This window comes from Pipra filicauda, unplaced genomic scaffold, assembly GCF_003945595.2.
Source record: "Pipra filicauda isolate LSUMZ 115617 unplaced genomic scaffold, ASM394559v2 scaffold282_size1924045_pilon, whole genome shotgun sequence".
Classification (NCBI taxonomy): Eukaryota; Metazoa; Chordata; class Aves; order Passeriformes; family Pipridae; genus Pipra; species Pipra filicauda.
This window is the reverse complement of record NW_024104401.1, coordinates 1465668-1479967: the sequence shown is the minus strand read 5'-3', so window position 1 is coordinate 1479967 and position 14300 is coordinate 1465668. Positions and strand designations below refer to the sequence as shown.

General features: G+C 47.3%; 1 protein-coding gene across 4 annotated transcripts in view; it reads right to left on the bottom strand.

Annotated features, from left to right (window-relative positions):
- Positions 1-14300, bottom strand: part of ACKR3 (atypical chemokine receptor 3) — a 44928-nt gene that overhangs the window by 10430 nt on the left and 20198 nt on the right. For 2 of the 4 annotated variants that reach the window (XM_039382779.1, XM_039382780.1), the window contains exons 1-2: positions 10466-10666; positions 10255-10387 (exon numbers count right to left, since the gene is read on the bottom strand). The gene's annotated coding sequence lies outside the window, so the exon portion shown is untranslated. Of the gene's footprint in view, positions 1-10254; positions 10388-10465; positions 10667-14300 lie in introns of those variants that run through there. The other 2 variants (XM_039382781.1, XM_039382782.1) reach the window with 2 other exon arrangements.

The following is a 14300-nucleotide window of genomic DNA, read 5'->3' as shown; positions in this document are numbered from 1 at the left end:
GAGAGGTTTCCCCATCGCACAGGAGAGGGTTTGCGTGCGGCAGGAGCGAGGCGGGAGCGGCACCGCGCTCACGCAGAGAACGCTCCAGCCAGGACTGCAAACACCCACATCGCCTGACAGAGCCAGGGAGAGCCCTGGAGGAAATCAGGCTGTGATCCATGGAGTGTACAAAGGTAAAAAAGAGCTTCCTGCAGTCCTTGGAGCCAGCGCCAGCGGGCCGCTGCATGAAAACACAGCACTGCTTCCTCCTTCTTTCGAGACATCTCGTTCTCTGTCCTCTCCCAGTCACGTTCCTCACCACATCGGTTGGATGATGGATGGAGGAACAAGCCACCACGCTAACAAAAGGAATAAATAGATGACTGCATCAGGAGTCACCTCTGAAATCACAGCAGAAGGGAAACGAGCAGCAAGTTTCCAGCAGACAGTGACTGCGGTACTGCCCAGCTCCACTTCCCCTGCCAACAGAGAACAATCGAGTCATTTAGTGCCAGACCATGCCTAGAGCAGTGTCAGCAGCCATCAGGAAAGCCACAGGGCTGGTGTCCTGTCCAGCTCCAGCCCATCCGGTTTGGAAGAGATGCATGATGAGGAAACCAAGGGAAGAGCAGGGAGAAGCAGCCTCCCCATCACTGCACTTGAGGCAGCACAGGGAAGGGACCTGTGCTCGTAGGCTGCTTCACCAGTGTCCTCCTCTGAGCAAGGATGGAGAGAGCCAGAGGTTCCCCAAACTGAAGGAAGGGGGTGGGAAAGCCAGTGCTCAGGAAACTGAGGCAGAAAGAAGCTGACCTTTTAAAGGTGGAGTAAAAAGGAAGAGAAGTGCAGGGAGAGGCTGCCAGGGCAACCACGACCCATCCTAGGACAAGGCTCCTGCTTCCCCTAGCCCAGCCTAAATCACTAACCAATCAAAGAGAAATCACAGTACAGGGCTTCCCCTCCTCCTCCTCCATACCACCCACCTGTTAGTTTAAAGGTTCGTGAGATATGATATTTTTACTGCAGAAACCCCTCAGGGGGCTGGTTTCCATCTACACTGCAGCTCCAAAGCTGCATTTTCACCTTCTCCACCGCAACAATAAGGACCAAAGTGAAGGGGAAGATTTTTGGGCTCCAGCATCTGTGGTTTGAGGCAGCACATGCTGAAAGCCCTGCAAAGAGCTGCCGGGAGAGATCTGTGTGTTCCAGCACTGCCCAACCCCGGGGCCGTCAGCACTCGCCTGCTGACAAGTGACGGTGAACAGCCCTGATTCAGGGAGACAACACAAAGCACACGGAGCTTCACGTGGCCTCTGACAGCTGGGCCACCCAGGATTTTAACCATTCTCCGGCTTTTTCCACCCAAAGACAGAATCACAGAATTACAGAGGTTGGAAAAGACCTCCAAGACCACCGAGTCCAACCTGTGCCCGATCCCCACCTTGTCACCCAGCCCAGAGCTCTGAGTGCCATGTCCAGTCCTTCCTTGGACACCTCCAGGGATGGAAGGGGGACGCAACAGGAGAAGAGTGTAAGATCTTGCCCACCTGCATGGTAGGGCATTTTCTGTCAATCCCAGTAAGCTTTCCCAAAGCCAAGCAACCCAGTAGGATCCCTGAGGAGAGGGTGGCAGAGCATTTGATTTACTGTTTTCAATGTGATGAGAGCTTTTAGGGAAATCAGTTGTGGTGCAATTAGGAATATTACCCCTGTTTTAATAACTACTGGAGATGGCTCTCTCTCCTTCACAGTTCATTTCCCTCTTACCCTTTCCACTAAATAAAGGTGTTACCTATGGATGTTATTTGCTGCTTCATAATCGGCATTACTGCCATTTATTAGAGGGCGTGCTGGAGTGTGACCATGACGAGGATGAAACCAAACCCTGAGCCAGAATCCTGCCTGGAGCAGCCAAGCAGCCAGCAGAGAACACTTTTCAGAGGCACTGATTTTTACATAAACACTATCCATAAACTTCTCTCTGCACAGCACAGTCTCAAACTAGCAGGGTGACATTAAAGTGGCAAGGGCAGGTTTTGACAGAAGCCATGCTATGGCAGGAAAACCTGCATTGGTGACAAGTGGCACGCCAGGGACAGAGAGGAAAGAAAGGAGTTGGAATTAGGATGATGGGATCCCCCCCTACCCTTCCCTTGCTTCCATGGGAAAGAGTCCTGCTAGGTGTAAAATGACTGAATATTACAGGCCGGTAAGAAATAAAAAATTCATTAAATCATAAATCTTTTGGAAAGGGGATCTACTGGGGAGATTATATTCACTTTTCATGGACATATTAATTCAACGGTGGCATATCATATTGTTCTCTGTGGGGGAAAAAGGCATATTGTTTTAAAGTATGATGTTTAGAGCAGTCCTTTAGGAAGGAAAATAAATATAATCTTGGCAAGGAAAACCGACTGCATGAGCACCGAGGAAGGGACATTAAACACAGGGCCCAAGTTCCAGCTGCTGACAGTCAGCAGAGCTGGACTGGAGTTCCTGGAGCTAAGCCCGAGCATGGGAGCTGAGAATGACAGTCACCCCCATTTACCAGCAACTCCTTGAAAATGTTAAGTAAATAAAGTCAAAGTGTGGGACTGGTCTCATGGTCCCCTTCCACACATGTTGGTCCCACTCCATCTTTGGCTTCCCACCTCTCTCCTGACCCCACAAATGTTGTGTTCCTTTGAAGCAGGCACATGCCTCCTCCCTTTGTCCCTCCGTACCTGTAACAGGGTGGTCAGCACAGCCCCACGTGGGACGTAGGTTTGAACTCCTCTAGCTTGGCTCCAGGCACGGAGGGCACTGGGATGAGACTCCTGCCCACCATGCACATTCTCCAGACACTCACCCTAAGCACAGGTCCCTGAGGAGCCCTGCTGTCTCCTGTTCCCTCAGGAGGAACCTGTGGATCGTGACAAAAACTCTCACAACAGCTACAGGAAGGGGTTCAGCAAACATAACTTACTGTACAGCAACTGCTCACGTCCTTGTCCTTCCTCTGTGGTAACTCACAATCCAAAGTGTTTTATTCCAGTGGAACAAGGGGAAAAATCAGTTTAAGGTTTCTGCACAAGATAACAGCAACCGCTGAGGAGCTCCTGGGCCCTAAAACAATTCATGCCCCTTTGACCACATCACCCTCTCAGCCAGCTCAGGCACAGATAACCCACTTGACCCATCAGAAAAGATGGGATTTGCTTATCACGCCAACTGCATTGTCCCCGTGCGAACTCCTGTGGACTTCCCGCTTCCCTTTGCCCAGCTATGTCGCTGACAGCTTCCCCGAACACCCCAATGAGGTGTGAAATTTGGGGCATCACAGAACTGCACACGGGGCTGTTCCCAGGGAATTAAATGTCTAGATAAAATGAAAAAGGGCTGAGAAAACATTAACCACGAACAGCCCAAACAACAAAGTCAGCGCACACACCCCACAGACTCTTAATGCAACACTAAGCCAGCTGTACCTGAGTTGTGTATTTGCCATGTGTATCCAATACCTGCTCGAGATGAAAAACACTAATAAGGCTGTATTTTTTTTCCATACCTGGGCCAGGTTCCTAGCTGAAACAAGCAGTTTATACCAGCCAAACACTTGGACACTTAATTTCTGTGGAAACCCTTGTTGCTGGGAAGTTTAACACTGGATTGATATTCAAGGCACACTGGCAGCAGCTCATAGCCCAACACTGTAGGAAGGCAGAGAGGTCTTAGACTACTCATATAATCCAATGTGAGCAGAAGAAGGAGGCAGTCTGAGCTTTAGCTTTTGCCCAGGGCCCCTGGAAAGCTAATTCTATCTGATTACACCACTTCTTTTCTTTTTTTTTTTTTCCATAGAAGAAATAAACAGTCTATTGTACCAAACATAAGGCTGCCTTCTTTTGAAGGAAGATTTATCATCCAGGATAAATCCATGAGTTCATTCCATTTTAGCCACAAGTCCTCAAAGCTGTGTTTTTCACTTCACGATGCAGTATCAGTTGGTCCCGCCTCTGTGCCAGGCAGTCCCCAAAAGAGATCACACTTTTCCTTAAAATAAAAATAGTAAAAAAAAATGCAGACCATCTCATCAGTTGCTTAAAGCCTGCATAGCAAATTCCACGCAGGCGTGTTAGAGCCATGCAAACACATCCATAAGGAGCTGGGACTGGCTCCCCTTCAGACCACAAACACCAGGAATGCAACGGGAGCAACCTGGTCTAGTGGAAGATGTCCCTGCCCGGGGAAGGGGGGTGGAGTGAGATGAGCTTTACTGTCCTTTCCAACCCAAACCATTCCATGGTTTGATGGCATGACATTGCTCATGAAGAGGAGTGACTGATGGGTGACAAAATCTGCTGTCAGTTGCCCCAGGAGAGGACCCAGCTCTGAAATAAGGATTGCTCAGTGCCTTCCCTGCACCAACAGGGGCTCTGTTGTACTGAGCCCGAACCCTGAACTCATCACAATGTCACTCTGTCTTTGGATCCCATATCCTGTGGGGGAATCTTCTGGGAATGTATTTTGGTTCAGACTTGGGTCAAGGAGAGCTGACTTGACCTGAAAATAAATCCAGGCGATCTCGAGCTGAAGAGCTATTGACTACTGTTTGCAATACAATAAAGTGAGCAGATCAAACTTGGCTGAAAGCCAGGGTTAACATAAATCCAAGCAGAAAGGGGAACAAGAAAATTCATTCACCACCATGACAAAGGGGACATTTTTTTGCATTGGCAGTGTTCAGAGCAGGGACTGAAAGCACTTCCCAGGCAGTAATTTTAGTGTCCCATACGGTGCGTGCTGTTTAGCCGTGCTGAGATCTCCGCCACACTGGCAGGAAGATAAGAGGTGCGTGACTGTGTGTGTGTGAAAAAAGGGGTGGTGGGTTCTTCTTTTTTTTTTTTACCATTTTTAACGTCACGAGCAGGAATTCCTCTGCTCAGGCACAGGGCAGCTTTTGTGAGAGGTATTTTATATGGATCCCCACGGAAAGGTCTCAGTGGTCAGGCTCTGAGCACTCATGTGTGCACATGTGAGCAATAACTCCTGGTTTATGCTCCAGGAGAAATGCTGGTTGTACTCGCTGCAGCTCCAGGATGAAATCTTCTCCTGGCTCATGCTAAGGGGAGTTGTACCACTACCTTCCCTGAAGTTAGCCTTTCTCCTCTGCTAGGAGCTTTTATAACGTTTCTTGGATAAAGCAAGTTTTAATCCAGCTGATACTTCCCGAGTCTGTAGTGCAGGTAGCTCCCTGCCCACGCTGCAATACATCCTCAGAAAAAAGGGGACAATCTCCCCCAGCTCTCCTCCTCAGATCCAGAAGCAGCAGCTTGACTCACCAGCCTCTACCCATAACACATATCTCACTCAGTAAATTTTCCAGCTTCTGGTTGTCCAGCAAAGACTCAGGAGGATCCTCTGTCCACCCAGCAGCCAAAACACAGTAATTTGGAAATTTTACCAAAGTCACAACTTTACCAGCAAAGCTGTCCTACAAGGGTCTGACATAGGCATCCTCCAGAACAAGCTGTGGATAACAAGACCTACTATCCTTTGACATCACCTTTTTATGCCCATTCTCAGTATCCTCAGAGTTCTCCTCAGCATGAGCTTGCGCATGATCCCAGCCTAGAGCAGCTGGTTCATCTCAGAGGAAATATTAAATGTAGTGTAGTCCTTCTGCTGGCATTCATTACCCACTCCATTTTACAAATGGGGTCTGGTCAAATCCCTCTAGTCTTCCCAGACAAGATGGACCAGGGTAGCTGCTTTCAGGAGATGAAGGCAGCCTCTGTGGGAACACGAGTGCCACGTTCCTCATTTGAGTGCAACTATTTCTAAACACAGCTCAGGGAAAGCTGCATATTTATTTTTTCTATTGCATTAAAACCCATTTTATTAACCAACTTGTACTTTAATGTAGATGATGCCTTTGTTTATAGAATAAATTATGCTGTTCCTTCCCATCTCCCACTGCGATTGCATGATTCCTGGTCAGATTGTATAATGTTTGATCTAAGAATGTATAAACTCCACTAAACAAAGCTGCAATAGAAAGCTGAATAGTAAGTCAGGCTCCAACTTCTCTTGGGGAAAAAAAAGGTGAGTTTGACGAAGTAACATGCTGAGAGAGCCTGGGAATCTTTCCGATGAAACAAAGTATTTTAAGAGGGTCTCAATATTCAAACTCAGCATTTCAGATCTGCACCCTTTAAAGCTGACAGGAACTTCACCTCTGACTCAAGCAAAATCTTTACAAAGTGGGATTTCTTTTACAACTCTGTGAAAATCAACACTTTCACTTGCAATTCGCAGCACCACAGCCCTGCTCACGTTTTTGCTCCAGAAACAAGTTGCACATGAATATTCACAGCCAAGCAATGCCAGCTCACAGAAACTTTCTAGTGCTGGGAAGTTCTTTACACGACTCTCTCTCCTCCAGATCAGGAATGACAGAAAAAAGGCACAGAGCAGTCGCCCCACAGTGACTTTGCAGGTGACTGCCCAGTCACTTCCCACCTAACCTGCAGTGCAGCGAGGATTTGCTCTGCCAAGGCAAGTCTATGGAATATACACATGGAAGCACAAGTGTTTTTGAACGGGCACATCTTCCCTTCACAAAAAACATCCATCATCACAGTAGCTCAACGTCTCAACCCCTCTTTTCCCTGAGACATATGTTTTCAGGAGCATCTTAATGCTCCTTTTTTAAAAGTCATTTCCGCCTAGAACAGCAAGAAACATGAGCAAAAGCAATCCTGGAGATTTTCTAGCACTCAGGAGAGGTCCCAGTGAGGAGGAAGACCTGCACAGTCTTTTATCCATTACCTGCCCCTTCTTTGCTCAGGTATCAAGTGCATTGCAGTCACAGTATCTGAGCACAGCATGGCAGCTCACACCAATAAAAATAATTAGAAAAGACGGAGAATCATGGGTTTTAATATCCTAAGCTTGATGGAGAGGGAATTAAGCCTTTTTTTTTAATGCAGCAAACAGTCTTCAACTTAAACCTGTGGCTATTTCAACTCTATCTCTCCTGACTGGTGTAATTAAGCCTGAAGCAGGACAAGAATAGCAAGGAAGGGAAGTCACTCAGGAGTAGGGGGTGGAAAAAACACTGGTACTGCCTCATGAATAGTCACATTTTAAAGCACAGGAATGAACCCCAGCAAAGCAGTGGAAGCCAAAGTTACGAGCTCAGTTACCAACCAGACCTGGGGCAGAGACTCTGCCTAGAACTTTAAAAATCCAAGTAAAATGTCATTCCTTGGTGGTGTTCCATCCTTAAGCCAGTCTGAAGTCATTTCCAGGATCTGATGGGTGGAGTTACATCATGTACTGGATAGCCAGAGGCCACCCTGCTCCTCCCTTTGCAGGAAGGATGTCCCATCCTCTCCTCCCTCTGCACGACCTTCCCTTTCCAGGGTCTTCTCCAGCACCTTTCAGCTGCACCAAGGCACAAAAGAAAAAGAAAGGAACTGTTTTCCAGTCATGATATTACTGGCACTGAGAAAAAGGACATTCCCTGAGGCTCCTTTCCACTCTCTAAATAGCCAAAAATTTGATCTCCACCAGAATAGCTTTCAAATGAAAGGCCAGAAAGAAATGTGGAGCTGACATCAAAACTATCAGTGTAAATTGGTGCAGCCCTTGCTGACCTCAAGGAAACCAGGAGAGTGGGAAGCAGAGAACCACGCTCCTCTGAGTTTAATATATATATTTAAAACTGGAGGCCAGGAAGGTGAACAAAAATAAGGTTTGAAAGGAGAAAGGGGCTACTTACGGGATGGCAAGACAAATTGTGTTTACAGGGTCATGGGATAAATGCAACATGCCTCATCTGAAACAAATTGAGAACAAATTAAGCACCTAAACTGAGACAAACACTTGAGCCGTTTATTAAGTCTTGCTTGGGGTATTAGAGAAAATTCAGTTTTAAAAGCAAGTTGCAGATAGCTCTGGAACATGCCTTCTTGCTTTACAGAGCGTCTTATAAGGATGAATCAGGTACTAAAGTTCTTGCCAGCAGTTATGTTGCTTGGCTGCCTTAAAAAGCAAACAAATAAACAAACAAACAAACCCCCAACAATGCCTTATGATGCCTGATGGAAACTTCAGGCTAGTCCTGGAAAACTCCCCAGCCCACCAATAGAGCTGGTGGGGAGCATTCCAACAGGCAGGCTTTGGATAGAAAGAAGGTTTTCTCACGAAAAAAAGTTGGGTTTCGTGAAAATATTTCAGTTTTCCAGCAGGACAGAAATTGAAGGAACGACGTCTTAATTTTCAGGCAAGGTTAAGTCATCATTTGGTCTAGATCAGCTGCTACTCCCCACACCCTTCGTGAGTGAAGCTTTCTGCTGGAGCTCCATTAACACGATCCATCCAACCCTCTCCCAGGAGAGACATTGCTTCGTTGGCATCCCTCCTGTATCCTGAGAAACACAGCCCAGCCAGGGGAGAACGGAGGCAGCTGCTCCAGGCTCTTGCACAGAAACAGGAGGACTCAATCACGCTCTTAACATAGAGAAGAAAAAGATCCCCTTGGTTTTGCAGCCAAGCTGCAGCGATGAGTCGGGACGCTGATGTCAAGCCCGGCGGTGTAATCAGCACACACCCACAGCTGGCTCAGGGAGCAAGGCAGGGGAATGTGTGGGTTATTGCACGGAGCCAGGGCTGGGAGCAGCAGGATTGCCACCAGGCCAGCTGCAACCTCTGCTGGTCGGGCTAAATCCCCTGCAGCCCCCAACAACCCATTAATGGCCAGATGGAATAAAGGGAGGGCAAAAGGCACTTCCAAGCGATCTGCAAGATCTTCACCGAGCAGATAATTGTTCCAGGCAAGAGGCCCACACATCAGGGGAGACTGGGCTTGCAAAACAGAGGTTACACACGCTTTCAGGGCTTTCCAGGTTCATCGGGGCATTTTGGTCTGTTCTTCAGGACTTGGGCACGAAGAATTTATTAGCACAGACAAGTGGCTGGGTAGCAGGGACAGCTGGCCACAGTGGGGCAAACACCTGGTGCCCGTGACCAGGCGCTCCAGAACAACTTCTTGTGTGAGCGAGGACATGCCAGGAGGTCAGAAGCAAAACAAGAATGAATTTAGGGCAGTCCCTGGGACTCCTAATTGGTCTCACAAGCGTGCACAGTGTGTTTGCACAGAGCAAAAGGTACTGCTCACTGCGTTTGGGCTGTAACTATCAATAATCCTTTGTGATTGCCCAGGAGTTCAGGGCAGGTCAAGACGCCACAAACGATTCCTATGCTCCAGAGATCAACGTGACGGGTATTTACTTCATGCCCTGAGCCATACAACCACTGTTAGTTCTGTGTCAGCTAATCTGAGCAGATGGGGGCACGCTGATGGAATCTCAGCCCCTCAGGATTGTTTTGTCAAAGGACCATCGTGCCCTGCCTCACCTACAAGGATTTGCTGGCATTCCATGAGCACGCCTGGAAGAGCACTGAGCTGGAAATCCCAACGTGGAGCCAGAAAATAAAGACTATTTCTCTGTTTATGTACTGAACAGCAATCTCTTGACCTTCCCACTCGAGAAAAATTTACCTTTGTAAGATTTCAACCAGCGTTTACATCCCCATAACAAATCCACACAGAACAGAGCAATGAGCCAGATTAAGTGGCTATGAGAGTTTTTCAGGTCAGTGAAGTCAACAGAGTAAATTTCATGTTGGGCTTCTTTCAAATAATGTACAACAAAGCCACTTATTTACTCAAAAAGTATCTGGGATGACATAACTCTGCTCACACCAGCAAGAGCCAACTGAGGCTTTTCACCCCTTGCCTACATTTGGCCATTGAAGTCTTCTCTGAGTTACACCTGAAACTTCACACTTTGGGACAGCTGCTTTTGGAATCCTTTAGGATCTGAGGCTACCAGCTAAACATCAAACAGCCTACCAAGGACTTAGACAGAAAGAGGGTAAAACAACACTCTTGAGAGTCAAAATGTGGCTCTGCTGAAGATAACATAAATTGTGTTTGGCCGAGACATCCAAGGTTAGACCTGGACAAAGCCACTCTTAGAACCAACAGTAAAACAGTGTAGTTCTGAAATACAACTGATTGCATCCACAGAGAATGACACTGCATAATAAAACCCCAAGCTAAGAGTCCCACCACCAGCAATACTTAGCCAAGACAGTCCATTCCACAAAGTCCCCAGTGGTGACCCCCGGGAGAGGATTCAAGAAGCAAAATAACCATGTTTATAACTTGTCAGGAGCTTGTAACTTGCCACATAGGTTTCAGGAAACTCTCATACTTATTCCTACCTTCCTTTTCTCCTTCCTGCAGATAATACAAGGGTTTTCAAGTAAGCCTGGTGCATGTCAATGCCATCTCTAAGGATCCTCGTTCCTGGATGGATCCTCATTCCTGGATATTCACAAATGTTTCATTGCACAGCTGAAAAACAGGAGAAGAAATAAATTACAAAGCATCGTGAGCAAACATGCCCTCCCATGAGGTACTTAAAGTACTTACAGGAATAATTTACAACTGCATTACCAAATCCCTTGTTCTTTAAAGTGATGCTGATGCTGCAGAAAATTATAAATCAATACTGCAGAGGGCTTTCAAAACTGCTGTTACTTGGGGTTTATGAGCAGGCTATGATGTCCAAGTTAAACGTGAGGGCTGCGTGCCTACAAACCAGCTACGTTCTTCTCTTCTGTGGGCTTTAGGCTGTCAAATCAAATGCAGAAATAGCTTCAAAAAAGGTTCAGAAAATGTAGGCGCACCCCAAGAACCTGACAAATTGTGCCTGCTCTGACAGACACAAAGCCATCTGAACTACTGAGGAGCAGCAAAGCTTTAACACATGGGGAGTCACAGGCTTCTGGTGACACGGAGCTATTGGCAGCTGCCCAACTCATTATGCCCTGCCATCCTTTGGAGGCTATAAATCAATACCCCACACGCTGCTACAAGCTGAGCCCACGGGTCGGGACATTCACCCCCTCAGTGCAGGGTAACACATTGCTTGATCCTGCTATGGGGAGTGAAGAGGGGAGTGAGGAACAGAAAACCTCCAGCTTGCTGTTGCAGGTCTGGGGAGCATCAGGGAGCCTGGACTGTGGTCCCTCTGGGCAGGCACAGATGCCACTGGTGGGTATTTGCCATGACCCTGCGTGGCCAGGCTGACACCTTCAGCCTGGTGTCAGAAGGATGACTCCTACAAACACTGCCTCCACTCAAAGCCAACAATAACTTCAACAAGAGTAACCCTTCAGCACGAGAATACCATCACAAGGTGCATCTTTAAGGAAGCCTTTTAATATTGATCAACCCCAGGAACCTGCGTTTGCAAGGGATGAAAAAAGGCTTTAAGCACATACGACAGGATCACTGTTGTCCAAGCCTTTGGATGCCTTTGTTGCCCTATCAAGACACTGCAGCGACCCGCTGGGCTCGTCCCCCTCAATGCCGAAGGCTGGCTCCAGCCGCTTTTCATCGCTGTCTAAGAAATTATCACAGGAGACTTCATGCAATTAGGCCTCAAAAATGGGGATGTCAGTCCTCCAGGGGGACTAAGCCTGCCTCATGAAAGCGACTCCAGCCTTTGCTTTTGCTGCACAAGGTGTTTTTTTTACCCTGAGGATTTATATCAAAGCAAGACACTAGTCAAGACGCGGCGAGCCGCTGTACTTTGTACCTCTTTGTAGCTTATCAAGGTGAATGGCAGCAGAAAAAAAAAACCTCAGAGGTGACCAGGCACAGAGATGGCCATCTAAAGTTTCATACTTTGGTACAAGAAAAATAAAAAACCCACCCCCCTGTTTTTAGTAAAAGCAAACCTGGTCTGTCTCAGCAACAGGACTCCATTCAGAAATGGGCAGCGGGAGCGTAATGAGCTGCACAAAACCAGCCACGTCATTCCTCCCATGGACCAAAACCTCTCTCAGGATCCACTGCCTGTCTGAAACAGCCTGGCTGAGCACAGCCTATTCCAAGGCCAGAACACAGCCCATCCCAGGCCACAGGACTGTCCAGTCCCTTTTTCCAGTTCCCTCGTGGACCTGGGGGAGGATTCGTTCCTAAGGCAATGTCTCAGGGTGGCTCCAGCGTCCTATGGGACTCGAGGTACACGCTCCAGCTGCTGATCCTGCTCATAAGAAATAACAGGGGCAGGATGTATAGGGATAATATTTGCACTGAATGTATGTTTTGCAAGAGCGTGCTTCAGGCCCAGCTGTGTAAGCAAAGCGGGTAAGGAGAGGTGTCTCTGGTGAAGCCCAGCTCTGCAGCAAGCAAGTTGGAGGAGGTCAGCTCAGGAACCTGGATGGAGGATGAGGGCAATTCAAGGCTCTAGATAACACACTCATTTTTCCTGCTCCTTCCACTCCTGACTCTCCCTGATCTCCGCAATCTCTCATCTTGGGGCACCCCCAAAATAAAAAGCCTGCAGTGTTATGTCTGCTTTAAATAATGCCTACTGAACCCAGGCTGCTGCATCCGGCATGTTCAGCTCACCTGGACAGGAACCAGTGCCCCAGCAGGATGTGCCATCGGAATTGGGATGATGCTCCCGTTCCAGCAGCCACCTCTCACCCAGCCCATGAGGAAATCCCAAGGCTGACAAGATTAAGGAGAGGAGACAGGAGTTGTCACTTCACCACACCCCTCGGCATCTTCCTCTGAAAAGTTTAAGACTTCTTACATGGCCAAAACATCTCTTGCAATGACAAATTTAGTGATGGAAAAGAATTAAAACTTTCAAACACTGCAGCTGACACACCCACTGGATAGATACAAGCCATTCCTAAAAAAAAAAAGCACCCAAAAGGGAAACAGTTCCATCTGGAGAAAAAAACCTACATGTCGCCTTTAGGCCAGGCTGGACTCCTACAACATATATTTTTACAGGCATTGCAGAAAATGTGGTCCAATCCTTCCCTTTTCCTCCTGGATATAACACTTACTCCAAACTGAAAACAAAGAAAAGCTGGGAATCCTTCAGCTGGAATGACTGCACGGTTCCACTGCAGAGGTTTTATCCAAAACACTCCCTAAACATCTTCACACAGCAAGAGAGGGCTGAGCTTGTAACTTCTTATTGTGCTCTATGTTTTTATTGCATCTCTGAAATGAAGACACCATAAAATGAGTTGGTCTTAATCCCTTTTTTCCCTAACTATGTGTTCAGGGGAAATAACAGGATGAACTAAAATAAAAAAAAAAAAACACAGATAAAACTCATATTTAGCTTTATGCAGGAGTAAAGCCCTTCCTTGCTGGACATTTTGACCCAGATATCTCCTTACTATGGCTGATCCGATCTGCAAAATTTCCTTTCATTTTCAGTCTGGATATGAAATGCCAGTGATACAGGGGACAGAAACATCTGTAAGGTGTCCATCTTTTCTGGCCCTCACCAACACACAGGAATTGTCATAAAACAATAGAGAAAACGAGAAATTGATTCTTGGCTGAACTACAATGAAGCTGTAGCTCTCCCTTCACTTCCAGAGCTTTGTTACACAGATTTGATTGGATGAACTCAGTTATACAGCACACTGGAGATAAGTTGGTGAATTAGCTTTGCTTGTGCTCAAGCCTGTCATGTCAGGTTGGTTTGGCCTGGCATAGAAGGTGGGGAGAAGGTGTGATATTTAATGTTATTTATTTAGCGATGGGCCTCATTATTCCAGGAGGGGAAGATGGCTGTAGAGAGGGAAGCTGAGGGCAGAGGTTCTCACAGCCACCACCCCGGCATCTGGATACAATTCCCAGCCCAGAGCTCATTTGCTGGTGTAGTTTTCCAAAGCTCACAGAAGTTTTATGGGCATTTTGAACGCTGGGAGGGGCAGGGAGATGTCAATATCTTGGCTGGGGTGGGTTTTTTAACTCCTTGCTGGGCTAACTCTTGGCTTTATTATTTCCAGTTCTAATTAATATAATACCAGCACCAGAACACTGCAGAAGGGTGTGACAGAGCCAAGCTGGCCTGTGTAAACAGAGAGCAATTGCTTTCCTCTTCCAAAAATGGGGCATCCACCCTAATACAGCATCAAGTGTCAGAGGGACAGATTGTTGCAGCTGCTATTGACCTCTCTCATCTTGAGATCCTTGGGAGCTAATCCCCTCTGGACAGGAGGGAGAGCCTTCTGCATCTGGACAAAAATCAAAGGCAAGTCCAAAAGCTTCACCTGATTTCAGGAGGGGGCAATTATCTGCTAATGATGGTGTCTGCAAGGCACGTGGTCACACTGAGCTGGATGCAACGCTTGGAAAGCACAGCGGTGCCACCTCCCCTTGAAACTTCAGTACTCTGTTAATAAACTGGAGACACTGGTTATCAGAGGGTCCACCAGTCCCT